We start from the raw sequence: 13,992 nt of genomic DNA, 5'->3' as shown, positions 1-13,992 counted from the left end.
AAAGGGATGAAAGTGAGTCTTCTTCACCATGAAGGGGACTTTGGAGCTGGGAGCAGGGGGTGGCAGAGATGGGGGATTTTTTTGTTTTGTTTTGTTTTTTATTGGTACCTAGGGGCTCTGTCAGTGACTGATCCTGCCTTCCTGGTGACAGGAAACTGATAATACAATATTACCTTTGAAGATCAGTGCCAAAACTAGCTCCAAAGAGAAAGAATTAACTTTCTTCGAGCCATCTCTCTAACTTTACTACTGTACAGATAACTTTTGGAGGGGAAAAGTCATGCAAATCTTCAGGGTTGACCTATTGGAATTACGTGGCAGTCCTCGGGAGTCTATATATGTGGGTAACAGATACACACACACACATATGTCCCCGTCCTCTTGGACCTCCCCCCCACCCTACTCCCCCTAGGTCATCATGGAGCACACAGCTGAGGTCCTTCTGCTGTCACAGCAGCTTCCCACTGGCCATCTACTTCACACAGGATGGTGCCTATGCGTCAGCGACACTCTCAGTTCATTCCACTCTACCCACCTCTCAGCCCGTGTCCACACATCTGTCCTCTGTGTCTGCATCTCTAGTCCTGCCCTGGAACTAGCTCATCTGCACCACTCTGCCAGATTCCACATATACGCGTTCATTTGAGAGAGGATTTACTCATCCCACTTCACAGATGAAGAAATGAAGCCTCAGAGAATGGAAACATTCAGCCCCACGCAACGAAGCTGGAGAGGGACCAGGCTGGGATGCCAAATACACCTTCTCTCCAGACTCAGGGCTTCGCTAGTGGCTCAGCAGTACAGAATCCGCCTGCCAAGGCAAGAGACGCAGGTTCGATCCCTGGGTTGAGAAGATCCCCTGGAGAAGGAAATGGCAACCCATGGGAAATCCCATGGACAGAGGAACCTGGTGGGCTACAGTCCACGGGGTCACAAAGGGTTGGACACGACTGAGCGACTAAACAACCAGACTCAGAGCAGGGTTCTTTTTACCCCATCCCTCAGGCTCTCAAGCTGCCTGTGGACGTTTCTAGAGGACTTGGTGTTAGTTTAACCTGATTTTAATTTTAGGCCAACATAGGGAGGACAAGGAACAGCTTCATAGGAATCACATCCCAGCCAACTGAATGGTTCAGAATACTTGTGCTTTGGTATATGACTTCAAAAAGCGGTATGAAAGCCATGGAATTTGGTGAAGGAAAGAGAAGCTGCAAACGGTATAGGTGTTGACTGTCATGTGGGTGAAGCCAAGATAGAAATGAACAACGGAAATCTATCCTGAGGAAACATTTGTGGATGGACATAGAGATTTAGCTACAGAAGAGAAGGAAATAACCAAATGATTAAAAAAATAGGGACTTATTTTTTTTTTAATCACTATGTATCTATTTGATGGAACACAATACACTGACTCTTGGGTTCTTTCCATTCAGCTGTGATCTACAGAACATAAAATAGCCTGCATATGGGATAATTATTTTCTTTTTACTGCACTGAGGGGTTATTTAGGATAAAGACCCTGATGCTGGGAAGGATTGAGGGCAAGAGGAGAAGGGGGCAACAGAGGATGAGATGGTTGGATGGCATCATAGACTCAATGGACATGAGTTTGGGCAAACTCTGAGAGATAGTGAAGGACAGGGAAGCCTGGCATGCCGCAGTCCATGGGGTCACAAAGACTCAGACACGATTTAGTGACTAAACAGATCCTCACTCACAAAACAAACCCATTCTCTATTCCAACCTCCAGCCTAGATAAAAACCTGGTTTGAATCAGCAAAACTTACCGTGGAACTGAACAGAAGGAAGTGAACAACAAGCTGACTTAGTCAACTGATGGAGTCAAAAGTTCCCTGTAGCAAGGAATTCACAAGACACATGAACAACTTTTATCTTCCAGTCAATACGCCTGAAAATACTGCCAAGCTGGACTTCCCTGGGGGCTCAGTGGATAGGAATCCGCCTGCCAGTGCAGGGGACACTGGTTCAGTCCTTGTTCTGGGAAGACTTCACAGGCCGTGGAGCAACTAAGCCCGTGAGCCGCAATCCCTGGGCCCACGTGCTGCAACTTCTGAAGTCTGCTCACCCAGAGCCTCTGCTCCACAGCAAGAGAAGCCACTGCAATGAGAAGCCTGCAAAGCAACAGAGAGCAGCACCTGCCCGCCCCAGGGAGGGAAAGGCTGAGTGCGGCAAGGAAGACCCAGTGCAGCCAAAAGTACATAGACGAATGTTAAATACTGCCAAGCCTTGCTTACTCAGATATCATGGAAATGCTAATCTTTTTTTTTTAATTTTTTTCCACTTTTTAAAAAAAATATATTTTTTAATGGAAGGATAATTGCTTTACAGAATTGTGTTGTTTTCTGTCAAACCTCAACATGACTCAGCCATAGGTATACATATATACCCTCCCTTTTGAAACTCCCTCCTACCTCCCTCTGCATCCCACCCCTCTAGGTTGATACAGAGACCCTGTTTGAGTTTTCTTTGCCACACAGCAAATTCCTGTTAGCTATTTATTTTACATATGGTGATGTAAGTTTCCACGTTACTCTTTCCATACATCTCACCCTCTCCTCCCTTCTCCCCATGTCCATAAGTCTTTTCTCTATGTCTGTTTCTCCACTGCTGCCCTGTAAATAAATTCTTCAGTGCCATTTTTCTAGATTATAGGCAAATAATCAGAATCTAAGTGGTGGAAGAAAAAAGTCTTTGTGAAATCAAAAGGATGGTCCAGAAGATACTGATAAACTCCCATCAACATCCTAGACAGTTTTCATAATTGAGGTGGGGGCCACCCTCCAAAGATGGGTGAACCATGGGAATCATGTCTCCTTATATTTCACTCGTGTGGCCTCTTCCAAAATTTGACCAATAGAATGAGGAATAAGTGATGCAGGGTCAATAATAAGAAGCCTTATGGCTCCCACTTGGGTCTTTCAAGATGTGTGCTATTGGGCTAGTCTTTCTGAGAACCCAGCTGTGAGGAGCTCAAGCCACAAGGAGAAGCTATGTGTCCACACTCCCTTCCACAGACCCAGTTCGGCATCAGCTGACAGCCTTGGGTTCATCAATCATCAGCCTTGGGACGAGCTAGTTTGGACACTGAGCCCAAAGTTGGGCCTTCAGGTGACTCCTGTCCCAACTGCTATCTGATTAGAACCTCAGGAGACAACCACAGGTAAAAACCATCGAGCCCCATCCACCTACAGAACCGCAAGAGACATTTATCAACTGTTTCAAACCATGCATTTGGAATAGTTTCTTGTGCATTAATAGATACCTGAAACATGTGGGTAAAAGGTCTTCAGTTCTACAATATCAATTAGGGGGACTCATGACAGGTAAGATCTGGCAGCAGTAGGAATGGAAAGTTAAGTTTGAGGAAAGCAACAGAAAACATTAAAATCAAAAGAAGACATCAAAACACAGTAATTGGAGACCATTTAGCAAGCAGAGCCTGGAGGAGCACACCATCCACCCAAAACCAGACCCCTCACAACAATCATTACTAAATCATATCACTGGAAACTGATGAATTCACAAGAACTTGGAGTTAGGAAGAAAGACAACCTTCTTGTCAACGTATCTGAGAAGTCACCAAGGTGGACAAGAGTTTTTTTAAAAGGTTTCAATGGCCAAAGATTAAATAGTCCAGGAATTTAAGGAGGTATTTGTGCTCAGTTGTGTTCGACTCTTTGAGGCCCCATGGACTGTAGCCCATCAGGCTTCCTTGTGCATGGAATTCTCCAGGCAAGAATACTGGAGTGGGTTGCCATTTCCTTCTCCAGGGGATCTTCCTGACCCAGGGATTGAACCTGGGTTTTCTGCACTGGCAGGTGGGTTCTTTACCACTAGCACCACCTGGGAAGCCCAAGGAGGTAAGCTTGGTTTTCTGCAAATTTATTAATGAGGACCACTTAATTTCCCTCCAGCAATCTCAAATATGCAACATATTCTTGCCTCATATCTCTTTCTAACACTTGGACTTCCACAGTGGTTCTTAGAGCCATGAAAACGCATGTATTGATTCATTGACTCATTTAACAAGGATGCATTCATATTGGTTTAACCACTCATCCTTATCCAGGCATTATTCATAGAAAAATGAATAAGATATGGTACATGCACCTTTTCATTCACTGTTATTTAGTTGCTCAGTCGTGTCTGACTCTTTGCAACCCCATGGACTGTAGCCCACCAGGTTCCTCTGTCTGTGGGGTTTCTCAGGCAAGAATACTGGAGTGGGTTGCCATTCCCTTCTCCAGTGGATCTTCCCAACCCAGGAATTGAACTTGCATTTCTTTCAGGCGGATTCTTTACCACTGAGCCACCACAGGTCAGGGGCTAAAATGTTTTCATCCACTGAGGGAACTATAAAAAAGAGGCCAGAGTTAACCCCTACTGAGGACCAGCACCTGTGCCAGGGAGGGTGCTAGTTTTTTCCTCCATGTTCATTATTATTTTTAAATCCCCCCAGAAACTCTGTTACCAAAAGGAGGTATGTGTGTGTGTAGGTGGGCAGGGAGGTCTTGCTGCTCGCAGCTCAATAGTCAATAAACAGGCCAGGTTGGTGGAAAGGAAAGTTTGCTTTATTTCGTTGCCAGCAACTGAAGGAGGGAGGGTGGCGGATATCTGTCTAAAGGCAGGTGAGAGCATTTATAGACCTGGGTCGGGGGTGGCGGCTACATGCAGAAACAGCACAGTCATCTGTCAGTCATCTTCAATTGGTCATGAGTGGCCTAACTAGCATCATCTTGGTTGTTTTCAATACAGTTAATCTTCAGTTCCAGGCTTCCCTGGTAACCCTGCTGGGAAAGAATCCGCTTTCAAGGAGAGAGACCTGGGTTCGATCCCTGGGTCGGGAAGATCCCCTGGAGGAGGGCATGGCAGCCCACTCCAGTATTCTTGCCTGGAGAATCCCATGGACAGAGGAGCCTGGTGGGCTACAGTCCATGGGGTCACAAAGAATCGGACCCGACTGAGCGACTAAGCACCGCACACTCTTTAGCTGCGGTATACACTTGTTCCCATTTCTTTGCAGTCAATTCTCGGAATTATGGCCGCTCAAGTCCTGGGTACAGTCTAGTCATCGTGCAGTTAACTTCTCCAACAAGTGTTTTAGTATCTATGAGACAACTCACAGGTTGTGGCTCAGAATATTACCTACAGCCCTTGAGAAGAACTAAAGGTCCTGAACTGGGTTCAATGACTGCATTGTTATTATTTAGTCTCCGTTGACTGTTTTCCTTTGTTTGAGCATTTCTCACTTCTCTGATTAAACTTATTCTTTGACTAAAGTTTTCCAGAGGCAAAAGGCAGGCAAAAGACACAGTGGGGAGGGCAAGGATCATAGAGTCCTGCTTTGTTTCATGTCCAACGAACCTAATTTGTCCCATTTTCAGATGAAATGACAGAGCCTCACAGTGACTGTACAGTCTTCACGAGGACTTAATAAGTGACAGACTCTCGGCTTTTATCAACAGCAACTCTCCAACTTCCATAAACTTTCTATAACCTTATGGAGAACAGCAAAGTAGAAAGCCACCATTGACTTATTTTACTTATTTTGACCATTTTAAAGGCCCTCACAATAATTTGAGGTCACAGCAGCATCAGAAAAATTCCTTCCCATCATCTTTCCTACTACAACCAAGCCAGCTCCTCGCTTCTCTCCCCTGCCGTTATTTAATTTGATGACTCCTGAGGTTTCCCCAGAGTGTTTGTCATTTTAACAACAGCCATTTTTCTTTGACTCAGGGGAAGAAAAATATTAAATTAGCGCTTGCATTTGTGCCTGTTTCTTAAAGTGCTCCCAAATAAGTTGATTCCCAATGAACTTAAGATTTTAATTCATTTTACCCCATTGCCGGTGCAGAAGGAGTCACGATTTTAAATGCGTGATGACATATGGCCGTTCATTATTTATACATTCTGTAGCAGACTATAAATTTTACTTTGGACATATATCGCAGCACTGAAACCATTCTGGTTGCAAACACATAAATCACGGGTACAGTTATTAGTCTAAATGTAACACCGCTCGGGTTCTAGATCAAAACCTTTAAAATCCACTGTAATTGATGTCTGCTGCATAACTTATGTCTGATTGCATTAAAGGTTCTCATTATTATTTATATATTTGGGAGCGTGAGACTGCTAGCTGTGCTCCTCCATCCAGAGTAAATTATCTCGAGGTGTAGGATGTAGGGGGTTGAAGTGTTAGGGGTCAGAGAGAGGTTCTTTGTGTCAGAAGTGGGAAAAAGAACAGGTGTTGAATTTCACGGTGTGAGTGTGCTCAGTCCTGTCCAACTCTTTGTGACCCCAGGGGCTGTAGCCAGCCAGGCTCCTCTGTCTGTGGGGTTTCCCAGGCAAGAATACTAGAGTGGGGTGCCATTTCCTCCTCCAGGGTATCTTCCCAACCCTGGGATCAAACCCACGTCTCCTGCCTTGGGAAGGCGAATTCTTTAGCCACCAGCAAAGCCCAGAGAGATCTAAGTAATTCATGCAATGACGTCGTTAATTTAGCTCCCAAATGCTTTGTCCTCTGTACCAACTGACATTCGCTTGAGACAAATAAAACAGCGGCAGAATGTGTCAGCTATATTATAAATTAGCAGAAGGGTCACCAAATGGGTTGGATTCCCAGGGCTGCCACTGGACTGAGCCTTTCAAAGACCAGAAGAACTTGGATTGATCCATACATCATGGCACTGAGAGAGCTTGGAGAAATGGGGACCGAGGTTGGATGACACTTCACAGGCTCCTTAGAGAACTTCAAGTTGATGAGTGGGTCTCCGGGAAAGCTTGGCTACAGAAATGCTGGCAGGGTGACCCAGGGGGCCAGGCCACGTCAAGACGGCACAGAGGATGAAGAGTGAAGGGTGCTTGCCACAGAGGAGGGCACGCACTCCACAGGGAGACAGGAGGCCAGGAAAGAAGAGAGTGAGCAGGCCTGGGGACAGGAACAGGAGTTTCCCAACCACATGGACCAGGAGCCCTGTCCCCATGATGTCCCTAGAAGCCACGTGTCCCCAAGAGTCTCACCTGCTTCCTTTGTAACAAGGAGCTAACAATGACCACCTGCAAGTCTTTGTGACACAATTTTCCTCTGAATGAATGGGCTTTAATTTTTTAGAGCAGTTTTAGGTTTACAGAAAAAAAGAGCAGAAACTACAGCATTTCCATCTGTTCTTCTCCCTCCCTGAACAGTTTCTTCTATAATTCTCATTTTGCTTTAGTGTAGACATGTTAGGATCGATGAGCCACTACCGAGATATGAGTATTAACTGAAGTTCATGGTTTACATTAGGGCTTCCCTAGTGGTTCAGTGGTAAAGAATCTGCCTGCCAATGCAGGAGACCCGGGTTTGATTCTTGGGTGGGAGAGATCCACTGGAGGAGGAAATGGCAACCCACTTCAGTACTCTTGCCTGGGAAGTTCCACGAACAGAGGAACTTGGCGGGCTACAATTCCACAAGGTCGCAAAGAGTCTGACACGAATGAGCGACTAACACTTTCACTTTCACACGTGAAGTGTACGGCAGGGTATTCTGGAAATGGCTGACTGTATTTACATGTGAATTTCAAGAGTCACACATTTAAAAGACAGATTTCAGACTAATAACCTGAAAAGTGATGATGAGAAGTAACTACATATGTTATAAGGTCTCTGACTATGTTTTTCCCAGGTAAGAGCAACTGAAAGGAATGGTGAATCTGGCCAATCCTGCAGCTTTGGCTATGAGAGAGGTTGTGGTGGGGTCTGCTTTCCCCCCCAAGGCCCTCCTTGAAGGCTTCCACAGGGGCAAAATCAGAAAGCTCAATTGCATTTTGTACAAACCTCTGTCCTGGGGCTGATCAGTCTGGAACAGGGATGGAGAAAGAGTCTCCATGCCCAGAACTGAGTTCCCCATCCTCTTGCCTCTGCCAACTCCTGGCCCAGCTGCTGGGGCTCATATGCTTTATCCTTTATGCCCTCTCAAAGGGTGTGGGGACCCAGCAGACACTGCTGGGATGTGAGAGGTCACTGGTCAGCGGACTTGGTCATGTGCTTACAGTGATATGTGTTGCAGACACCTGTGCCCCGTCCTATCCCTTGGCATGTCTGAGTATCTAGCATGTCCACCATGATGGAAAGTGGCCTGCACATCACCAGCATCCCTCCCCAGGTCTCTGACCATGCCTCAAAGTTTACTTCAAAGACACATGTGCTGTTAGAGCCCTCAGTCTGGGTAGCCTGGAATCATGAGGAATAATGTGCCTGGATGAACCAGTAAGCAATGGGCACTGCTGGCTTATGTCTCAGCCTGTTGTCTTTAGAAGAGAAAATTCTGGACTTCTGTAGTGGTCCAGGGGTTAAGAATCTGCCTGCCAACGCGGGGCACACATGTTCGATCCCTGGTCCGGGAAGGTCCCACTTGCTGGGGGGCAACTAAGCCCCTGCTCTATAACTATGGAGCCCAGGGTCTGCAGCAGGAGAGGCCACGGCAATGAGAATCCTGTGCACCACTGCTGGAGCGTAGTCCCTGCTCGCCGCAACTAGAGAAGACCCACTCAAAGCAACAAAGACCCAGCGCAGCCAAATATATATACATATACTTTTTTTTTAAAGAGATAATTTCCGCTTCCCACAGTGGTACCTATTGTTGTTAAGTCGCTCAGTCGTGTCCGACTCTTTGCAACCCAGGGACCGCAGCACGCCAGGTTTCCCTGTCCTTCACTGTCTCCAGGAGTTTGCTCAAACTCATGTCCATTGAGTTGATGATGTCATGCAACCATCTCATTCTCTCTGTCTAAAGGGGAGCAAAATATGCCATCCCCAAATATACCACTGTGGCACGCTGATTATCTTGAATTAAAGTTACTTGAGAAACAGCTAGTGTGCAAGAAGGCACCCTGTCCCTCTTTTCCCCAAAGAGAGCAGGAACTAAATCTTCCATGGAAAAGATTCCCTCCCTAGACTGGGAGGCAGAGAGACAAACTTAACCACCAGAGAGAGGAAATTCAAGGCAAACCTTGTGTAGGTTTGTCTAAGCAAACCTTGTGTAGGTGAGCAACATTTGCCATTCCCGTTGTGTCTCTTCAGCATGTGGATTATCTTTCTTGAGTTGAAAACAATCAAGACTCAGGAAGCACCTCTGACCTTCCTGTAACTGCCGAAAAGAATACAGACAGAGGACCTGTTCCTGGAAGGGAGCACGGTGGGAGATCACCGTGGTGTGAGCTAGGTGTGCAGACAGGGAGAAAGTTAGACTGTTTGTTAAAATTCCTCTCTATGTTCCACCATCTCTGCGTGGCTTAGTAAATATTTGTTCACCAAATATTTGTTTTTCCATCTCTGTGTCAATTGCCTTGCTCCTCTTTGAAGTCCCAAACCACCTCCCACTCCTCACCAATATCCTCTTTTGATTTTAGCTGAAAATGGTATTTAAGGTGAGACTTCCGACCATTTTGATGAATTACTCCATTTTCCTGGGTCTCTCCCAGGTATGCATGTTATTAAACTTTTGTTTGCTTCTCTCCTGTTAATCTGTCTCATGTCAATTTAATTTCTTAGACCAGCTAGAAGAACCTAGGAGGGTAGAGGAAAATTTCTTCCTCCTAGACACTTGTTACTTCCTCACTAATAAATTACCCCAAGCCCAGATTTCTTTGTCTTGTCAATTCTTCACAAATTTTTTCCTTGTCTAAAAGGTATAAAAGCTGCCTGCTTTGATCACTTCTTTGAGCCTCATTATATTTGGAATTCCCATATATTTGAAATTAAATTTGCTTTTTTCCTATTAATCTGTCTTACATCAATGATTAAACTAGAAGAAGGGTCTAGAAGGGAAGAAAGAAAATGTTTTCCTCCCCTACACAGCCACATGGAAGGAAAAAGCATCCTTTTCCTCTTTTCCTTCTCTCATGTCTCAATCTCTTTCTCCCTCTTCATCCCTGCTTCAAGAATCAATTCTACAAAAACTACCTACTCCCAGTCTTGCCTCAGACTCTGCCTTATGAACACTCCAGCCAAGCCAGCAGGGAAGCAAGCAAACAGATGGCAGAAGGTAACATCATGTAAAGCTGAAAATTCCATTCAGCTAATGAATGAAAATGCAATTTACAGTGACAATTACAACAAGAGCTAACAACGCTATGTTGTTTACTGAATGCTAGATGCTGTGCATGGATTATGCCATTTAATCCTCAACAACCATATGAGGTCGGAATTATAACCATGTTATGGAGGAGCCAGTGGAGGTTCAGAGATGTCAGGTGACTTGCCTGACTTCAAACACCTAATTAATAGAGCGGTCAGGAGACAAGCTAAAGCAATCTAAATCACAGCTTACCTCTTAACCCTAGTTCTCCACTTCCTGACTCAGCATGGGGTTACAGTTGTGTGTATGTTTAATAGAAGTAGAAATAGTGACAGATTTTCTTTTCTTGGGCTCTAAAATCACTGTGGATGGTGACTGCAGCCATGAAATTAGAAGACAATTGCCTCTTGGCAGGAAAGCTATGACAAACCAAGAAAGCATATTAAAAAGCAAAGACATCACTTTGTTAACAAAGGTCTGTCTAGTCAAAACTATGGTTTTTCCTGGTAGTCATGTATTCATGTGACAGTTGGACCATAGACAAGGCTGAGCACCGGAGAATTGCTGCCTTCAAATTGTGATACTGGAAAAGACTCTTGAGAGTCCTTTGGACTGAACAGAGATCAAGGCAGTCAATCCCAAAAGCTGAATATTCATTGGAAGGACTGATGCTGAAGCCGAAACTCCAATACTTTGGCCACCTGATGCAAAGAGCCAACTTACTGCAAAAGACCCTGATGCTGGGAAAGATTAAAGGCAGGAGGAGAAGGGGCGACAGAGGATGAGATGGTTGGATGGCATCACTGACTCAATGGACATGAATCTGAGCAAACTCCGGACGATAGTGGAGGACAGGGAAGCCTGGTGTGCTACAGTCCATGGGGTCCCAAACAGTTGGACAAGACCTAGAGACTGAATAGCAACAATATATTTAATATACAAGTTCTGAAGGGCACATTTTTTTATAAAGGTAAAAATCATGACTCATACAAATGTAAAACAAATATCTACTATGGATCTTATATTTATCATATCCACTAAAGTGAAAGTGAAAGTCACTCAACCATGTCCAATTCTTTGCGACCCCATGGACTGTACAGTCTATGGAATTCTCTAGGCCAGAATATTGGAGTGGGTAGGTAGCCTTTCTCTTCTCCAGGGGAATCTTCCCAACCCAGGGATAGAACCCAGGTCTCCCATGTTGCAGGTGGATGCATTACCAGCTGAGCCACAAGAAGCCCAAGAGGGAACAAATAAGATATTACAGCTAGTTTGAAGGAGAACTCAAAATACTATAATTTCATAGGCAATCATGAATGCTGTAATGAATTTACAAATAGACTCAAACATTGGAAACAAAACTGGCCAATACTCATAAGGCAAGAATCAACTGCATTCTACCCAGCACAATTTATTTGCTTTTCTATAGTTAAGAACTATTTGCATGAGTATCAGTTTCCTACAACTTACAGAATTGTAAAAGAGATCAAAGACCAGAAACCAGACTAACTCATGAGAAGACACTGCATACAATACTCAGTAATCTTTCTTCATATCTTCATAAAATATATGGGTTGATGAGTCCAGCACTTTTACAATAACAACAATAATAGAACAGAACAGGGATCAGCAAAAATTTTTCCTTGAAGACCAGATAGTAAATATTTTGGCTTCCCTGCTGGCTCTGTGGTAAAGAACCTGCCTGCCAATGCAGGCGATGCAGGTTCGATCCTTGGGTTGGGAAGAACCCCTGAAGAAGGAAATGACAGCCCACTCCAGTGTTCTTGCCTGGGAAATCCCATGGACAGAGGAGCCTGGTGGGCTATGGTCCATGGGATGGCAAAGAGTTGGACACAGCTGAGTGACTAAACAACAATAACAGCTGTATTGTCATACTCACTGTTGCATTTCCCTGACAATGTATGATGTCAAGCATCTTTTCATATCTTATTTGTCATCTGTATATCTTCCTTTTTTAATTAGTTTTTTTTGGAGTATAGTTTATGAGCATCTTCTTTGATAAGGTGTCTGTTAAGGTCCTTAGTCCATTTTTAAATTGAGATACTATTGACTTTGAAGAGTTCTTTATATATCTCAGATACAATGATTATTTATCAAGTGCTTATTATGTTCTAGTGGATGGGGCTGGACAGTGAACAAATTAACCTTTTACCCCAGAATCTCTGCCCTTGAATAGTTGACATTCTGGTGGGAGAGAGAGTCAGATATATTAAACAAGTAAAATATGAAAGTGAAAGTGTTAGTCACTCCGTCATGTCTGACTCTTTGCAACCCCATGGACCATAGCCCACCAGGCTCCTCTGTACATGGAGATTCTCCAGGCAAGAATACTGGAGTGAGTAACCACGCCCTCCTCCAGGGGATCTAAAGTTTAACATGTATTTATAAGCCCCTGTGTGAAGAGCTCTCTCCCTCTACATCTTTAATGCACGCCAAGACAAGATTTCTTAATTTTCTTCCCCAGAGCACCCAGAACAGTGATTGGTGTGCATCAAATTTGAAGTCTATTTTGGCTGGATTGAAATGAATCCTCATCAATTTCATCTTCCTATTCCCTCCTCCACATACTGCTCAGATTGGGGGGAAAAAAAATTCTGAAACCGAAATACCACACTAGCCATCACCATTTGGGCTGCAAGTTCTGCCGGCAGAGACTCGACCAATCGGATCCTAATTTACCTGTTTGAATCACAGGGGTCTTAGATTTGCAACATGCAAGTGAATTCAGCTGCCCTCTCCCCGATGCTCAGCGTTCAAACACACCCAGGGCCAGAGGGTGAAAGGAAAGTGCAAAGCCTTCGTTTCCAGATGTTCTTTATTCCTTTAAATCCTGTTAATCTCTCTGCAAACTCCGAGGGTACAAGCCAGAGCTCTTTAAGACTCCCTGTCACGGAGCTGAACATTCATTACGAAACAGCATAAGGGAGGTGCTTGTAGGTTTTGGAGGAAAAAGAAAAATGTATACACGTGGAGGCAGGGCTGGAGTGAGTTCTCTTTACCTTCCCAAGAACATCCATAAAACTGTATTTGCTCCTGGGTTTCCAACCATAATACACACTTAAATTTTCTCCCTAAGTGTCCCAGACAGAGTATGAATCAATTGCTATCTTGTGCATGCCCTCACTTATGCTCCATGGGTCTAATTCTGCTTCTGTTTATAATCTGAGGTGCTCTGCCTTTTGGACAGTGGTAAACTCCACAGACTTCTGCCTCCCTTCCTGATGAAGCAGTATTTATTTACTGGGGTTATCATGGGAAACTATATACTCCTGGAGTTAAAAAAAAAAAAACAAAACCATTTTGTGAAAACAATATTTAATTGAGGAGGGAAAAAAGGCTAGTGCTATTCTCCAAGGTAAGCTCCTTTGTAAAAATACAGCGTCTTGTATAATTGGGAGCATAGCAATCCCTTCTTTATCTCTGAAGCCTGCCTGGCAAGGGTGATTTTCGTATTGAGAAAGCGAGGATTTCCTTTTAAAAATTGCCTTGAAGAGTGAGCTTTCTGAAAATCATTCACCCACCAAGGAATGCAAGCGTGCATTCATCTTAAGCTGTAGAATTAGCGTTTCAGAAAGCCCGCTTAGTAAGAAAGAAAGGGTATGGGGAGACGGAGAGAAATAAGAAGGGGAAGGAAAAGGAGAAGAAAATGAAAGAACAGAAAGAAATGCAGACAGGAGAGAGGAGAAGGAACACAGTAAAGAAACAGGTATCCTTCCTCCCATAAAAATCACTTCCCCTACAAAAATAATCGGGGCCATGCGTGTGGGCTAAGTTGATCCAGTCTTGTCCTACTCTTTGTGACCCCACGGACTGCAGCCCGCCAGGCTCCTCTGTCCACCAGATTCTTCAGGCAAGAATATTGGAGTGGGTGGCAACCCATCCCTGA

This window comes from Odocoileus virginianus, chromosome 33 (genome assembly GCF_023699985.2).
Source record: "Odocoileus virginianus isolate 20LAN1187 ecotype Illinois chromosome 33, Ovbor_1.2, whole genome shotgun sequence".
NCBI classification, from domain to species: domain Eukaryota; kingdom Metazoa; phylum Chordata; class Mammalia; order Artiodactyla; family Cervidae; genus Odocoileus; species Odocoileus virginianus.
The sequence above is the reverse complement of the archived record's forward strand: the minus strand, read 5'-3'. Positions refer to the sequence as shown.